General features: G+C 37.6%; 1 pseudogene; it reads left to right on the top strand.

Annotated features, from left to right (window-relative positions):
• Positions 1–371: 371 nt before the first annotated feature.
• LOC125102642 (inosine-5'-monophosphate dehydrogenase 2-like) lies at positions 372–1,257 on the top strand (annotated as a pseudogene).
• Positions 1,258–6,194: the final 4,937 nt, after the last annotated feature.

Genomic DNA, 6,194 nt, shown 5'->3' with positions numbered 1-6,194 from the left:
TGACCACAAAGACGTGGTGTAAGAAGAATTCTATTATCATACTGACCATTATATCACCCTCTTCTGACCCTCCAAATCAGAGGTTCTGTCTTACCCCCTGACACTCCATGAAGATGGCCTAGATTTTCTCCTTTCTTACATGGCTCATGATAGGCATCTTCACTTCCATTTACTCATCTCTGGCCCTTTCACTATGAGAAAACAAGCTGACTGAGATCATAGACTGTATCTTACTAGCCACTGTATTTTCACAGCACCTAGATCACTGATTTCTTCTTCACGTATTTGTAGAATAGGAGATTTGCATAAATTAAGAAATACTGCTCTGCAGTCAGGTCTTCAGATACATGTGTCTTTGCTGCATACTGGCCATGGCCCATTACCTGATACAGCAAGGGCACATCTTTGTCCCAGAAAATGGGCTCATGAAACATCAGCTGTTCAACTGTGGGGATGGCATCCCCTACAATGATTTTCATATTCTTGCTGAGTACACTGACTTCACTGCAGACCAGGAGGACCTGACCTCTGCTCTGATCAAAAATATCACTCTGGGGGCACATGACTGGCTCAGCCAGTAGAGCATGCAACTCTTGATCCTGGGGTCATGAGTTTGAGCCCTATGTTGGGTACAGAGTTTACTTAAAAATAAAATGAAATTAAAAAACAACAACAACAAACAAACATCATTCTGAAGACCCCACTGGTTTCCTCAACAGTCACAGAGACTGGCATGGCCATTGCAAAGGTCCTTACAGGAGGTATTGGCTTATCCATCACAACTGTACACCTGAGGTCCAAGCCAATGAAGTTCCAAAAGTGAAGAAATATGAGAAGGGATTCATCACAGACCCTGAGTCCTCAGTCCTGAAAATCAAGTTCAGGATGTGTTTGAAGCCAAAGCCTGGCATGTATCCCAAACACCAACACAGGCTGGATGGGGAGTTGATATTTTCAAGGAGGAGGAGCATGGCTGGTTATTGGAAGTGATCATGATGAAGACGGAATACTGGGTGGTAGCCCCTGCAGGCATCACATTGAAGGAAGCAAAAAAACTCTGCAGTGCAACAAAGGAAAGTTACCCATTGTAAATGAAGATAATGAAATGGTAACCATCATTGCCCAGACAGACCTGAAGAAGAGCCAGGGTTACCTAATGGCTCCCAAAGATGCCAAGAAGCAGCTGATAGTGGAACAGCTATTGATACTCATGAAGATGATAAGTATTGGATGGACTTGCTAACCCAGTACCACTAGCATCCAGCACTCCTGCCAGGACACTGGTTGCAAGACTTTGACCCAAGACCAAACCATGATGAATTCTGGCAACTTGAGTTTGAGAAGAGAACATCTTCAGCTCAAGTGGAAGGTGGTGTCCACACCCTCCATTTGTATAAGAGGTTTTTCTGAAAAAGGATACAGCACCATACTCCCTTGGTTTTTCAATAAACATTTGGTTGGGGGGGGGAGAAATACTATGTAGCTTTCTTTTCTCTCAAAGAATATTCCAGAAATTTTTTGTGTGTTTTGTTTTGTAGGGGGTGGGACAGAGGGAGTGGGAGAGAGAAAAACTTAAGCAGGCTCTCCACCCAGCATGGAGCCTGATACAGGGCTCAATCTCACAGTCCTGAAATCATGACCTGAGTCAAAACCAAGAGTTGGATTCTTAACTGACTAAGCAACTCAGGTGCCTGAGGAATGTTTTAAATATTCATAGCTTTGATTTAAAACTTAAAAGATCTAGTTGCAAAACAATATTCAAATTTGACCCCAATTTACCAAACTGTTATTATATAAAGACACATAGATTAAAATATATAAAAATATTAAAAGTGAGCATCTGTGGACAGGAAGATGATAGATAATTTTTATTGTGTTTCTATTTTCTAAAACAAAGTCTTTATAAGACTATAGCAAATGTTGGTTTAAAGTATTAACTTGCTTTAATATAATTATGATTTTGTCAAATTACTTTTGCTGAATTTTTAATTGCATGGAGAATAAACAGAATGGGGGGAAAAAAGAACAACTCACATCCCATAAGTGCTTCATAGAAATTTCTAAGGCAGGATTTTATCTGTCCATTGGAAAAACCCCAGTTTTATTGATTAAAAGCTGAATAAGGTACTACCAGGCCATCTCCCATTTCTGTTTTCCACACTGGCTTTTTTATTTGTTCCCAAGACTAAGATGTGGTAACATGAGCACTCTCTGGCAGTCCACATACAGAATCTTGCTGAAAGATATCAGGTGAGGGGCAAGACAAGAAAAGAAACATTTCTTGGACACCTATACTTTCCTAAGGCACTCTGTGAAATTTTGGCAGAGTGAATTTGGGATTACCCTAAATAACCTTTCTTTGAACACCTTGGAGTAGTCAGGAGGCTTTAAAACCATACTTGTCAAGGTTCTCATTGATCAAAGCCTTTCCTCCCCTTCAAAGCTATGTGGCTGCTATGAAGAAAATGTTTCCAACAGACTTCAGCTAAGTCTACACGGAACTATGTGAGGGTCAGCTAATGCCAATTTAGCAAATTCTGCAGCAGGTTTTAAATCTGTGGAAATTAGAAAAGGTTTCTTGTTGCTACAGTTAAGTAAAACTTTTGTTTTCTCTGCTTTTTGGTTGCAGTAATTCTGTGCTTATTTATTCCAGTTAAGGTCTCAACTCGTCACATAACAATGGAGAAGACGACAAATAAGGGAGAAATCTAATCTGAAGAGTGGAACAGTTTGCCATAAAACACTTTTCTATTTGATGAAACTAGCTAGATAAACATTACCTGGATTAAGTCACCTTCTACAGACACTTGGATAATCCAACTTACCCAGATTGGACCCTTTGTCATTCCCAATCTCCTGATGAAGTTTTATTTACTGTTAATATTACTCAACAAAATTCCTGCAATTTTACTTATTTATTCTACTTGATCATAAATTGTTAAACTCCCTTTTTCAGTGGAATTGAGGACCAGAAAGCACTTTAGTATTTTTTCCTCTTCAACATGCATACACTTAAACATTAGAACACAGAGCGTCTACAAGTAATTTGCCAACACTAAAAGAATGAAGGAAATGCACACAGAATTTCTAAAATTCCCTTTTTACTTCTGTTGCACAAACAATGGATGCTCACTGTAGAAAGAGTTGAACACACAGAAACAAAACTGAATATAGTTACAACTCATATTGCCACCATTCTGAAATAACCACCGTTAACATTTGGTGTATACCCTTTTAGATTTTTCCCCCATTTTGTAGATAGATAGAAAGATAGATGTATTTATACAAATATATGATTGTTTTTTACAGTATCATAATCTGTTTTCTATTTCGTTGCAACATTAAAAAATCTGCCTATATTGCAAATGTAAATCCACATTTAAATCTTTAATGTCTGTTTTATTCTATTATTTGATAGTATCACAACTAAACAATCCTTATTTTTGGAGACTAAAGAGATTTCTTAACTATTTTTTATTATAAATATTATTATAAGGAATATCTTTTTCAGTAATCATTTCCTTAGGTTACATTTTTATGAATATAATTTCTTGCTCAAAAGGTATGCACATTTTAAAGCTTTTGTGATTTATTGACAGATTGCCATCCAAACAAATGGTGCCATTTATGAGAGCACTATTGCTACAAATCTTTTGCAATACCTAGTATTATCACTCTTAACTTTTAAATATCAGGTCATAAAAATAACAACTGAGTATTTTGAATTTCTTTAATTATTAGAGAAATTAAAATTTTTTCATGTTAATCATTGAAGTGTGTTAATTCTTTGTGAACTGTCTTATGGGTATTTTTTAATTATGGGAAAATTTTTCATATTTATTTTTAAGAAGTAATTATATATTTAGGGTATTAATATCTTTCTTTGCCATTCCTGAAGACAGTACTTACCCCAGTATTCATGTGTTGAATTTTATTCATGTTTTTAAATACCATTTTTTAAAATTCTTAAATACCTGAACTAACTTGGAAAAGTTGTCAAAATAAAATTATCCATAGAAGTATTAGGCTGGATCCTACCAAAGTTTAACTTGGCCTTTTTCCCTCAAGCTGTATAAAATCTAATTCCACTCTGAAAGAGTTATATCTGGTCCTTCCCTTGGCAACTTAAAAAAATATAACAAACTTTGATAACTAATTTTTGACCCTGCATCTCAGGGTCTGTTATCAATAAGATAAGACAATTAACACAGAATATTTTTGTCTCATATTTCTTCAAAAAAAACCTCAGTTTTGATGAATCTAGCTAAAATGTGGGTAATTATATTAACAATTGCAAATCCAGTTCCTAGTGCAAAACCATGATGGATTCCAACAAGACATTGGTTTGCAGGCACCTGACTCATGACAGTGACTCAGAATCATGTCTACTTTCTGTCAGAGCCACAAGTTCTTGATTATAGGCATGAACGAAGTTGAATTTATGCATGACAACTTCTAACATTCTTTGATTCTGGATGAATTTAGTGATTAATGTCATTTGGCCAGGATAGTGACACACTCACTGCATGGTCCCGCCACTCACGCATGCTGCAGTATTGTGTCACGTGGATCAGTTTTCTCTCCTAGGACATTACATGGTACACACAATAGCTGGGATCACTGGTGCTTTTTAAAATGGTGTTCACAAAAATATATCTTTGGCAACTCCTCTGTGATGACCATCAGCAAAAAGAAAAACAAGGCCAATGGTGCATATGTTTATTCCAATGAGAATTTCCTATGTGTTATATTTTGTGGGGACAAAACAGCATAGAACCTTTGGAGAATCCACTGAAAGCTCTGGAGTCTCATTATTGTTTTTTTTTTCTTCTTTTTAAGATATTTATTTTACTTATTTTGTGAGAGAGAGAGAGAGAGCGAGCGCACAAGCACAAGTTGGGGAAGGGGCAGAGCGAGAAGCAGACTCCTGCAGAGCAGGCAGCCCAGTGCAGGATTTGATACCAGGACCCTGGGATCATGACCTGAGTCAAAGGCAGACACTTGACCGACTGGGCCACCCAGGAGCCCTATGGAGTCTCACTATTAAAATGTACACATATACATAGAGAAAACAGTTTGCACATAATATGTGGAGGTACAGACTTCCATCTGATGCCCACCTGTGGTTCTGTAAAGGCATCAGAAAATTCTACTCTTGGGGTGCCTGGGTGGCTCAGTGAGTTAAAGCCTCTGCCTTTGGCTGGGGTCATGATCTCAGGGTCCTGGGATCAAGCCCCACATCGGGCTCTCTGTTCAACAGGGAGCCTGCTCCCTCCTCTCTCTCTCTCTGCCTGCCTTTCTGCCTACTTGTGCTCTCTGCCTGTCAAACAAATAAATAAAATCTTTAGAAAAAAATTCTACTGTACAATGATATGACTGCTAATACCTACTTGAGGGTCTGATAAATAGTAAGAAAGGATCAAGTCACAAGGAGACCTCCAGCAGTCTGATTCTGAATATTACATGGTGATACGAATTACATCACTCATGACTTTTCCAACACAATGCCCTCCCGTGTCAAAAAACTTTTGAAGACCAGAATGGACAGCTGGTCCAATTATGTTGTTCTAGCAGAGTTGACCAAGCATTTTGTGAATGCACCAGTGTGTAATAAACAGCCTACCCTGTCTAAGATTATTTATCATTTCCATCACCCAGAGAGAAGCCAGTCTTCCTCCTGATGAAAGTGATAAGTGTTTGCTCACACAGAGTGCATTATTCTTCATGAAGCATTGACCTGGTCAGTGAGAAAACTGATGTGTCCTTTTCTGGATCACACAAAACCACCTTCCTCTGTCCATTTACTTGCTTTCACTCTTGCTTTAGTTCTTAGCACTGAACTATAACATACAGGATACACCCTGATGATAGCCAAAACTATAAAAGATAGCTTCAAATTCACATTGTATTTGCTGACTATTTCACTGAGATCCAGGAAAGGTGATAAAATGTTAAGAAAAAAACACTATGGATAGAGAATTGTAAAAAACATTACACTAACCAGGTTGAAGGAAGAAGTGTTGTCCCAAACTATCTGGAACTTTCCAATAGAAATGAAAGCTGATCAGAAAAAAAGTATATAAATAATACACACACACACACACACACACACGCATGCATGCATGCACACTAGCAATCTTTAATATTTCTAGGTTTAGAGAAGCATCCCTACCATTATTTTTACATGGCAGTCT

Source organism: Lutra lutra, chromosome 1, assembly GCF_902655055.1.
Source record: "Lutra lutra chromosome 1, mLutLut1.2, whole genome shotgun sequence".
NCBI classification, from domain to species: Eukaryota; Metazoa; Chordata; class Mammalia; order Carnivora; family Mustelidae; genus Lutra; species Lutra lutra.
This window is presented reverse-complemented; position numbering and strand designations above follow the sequence as displayed.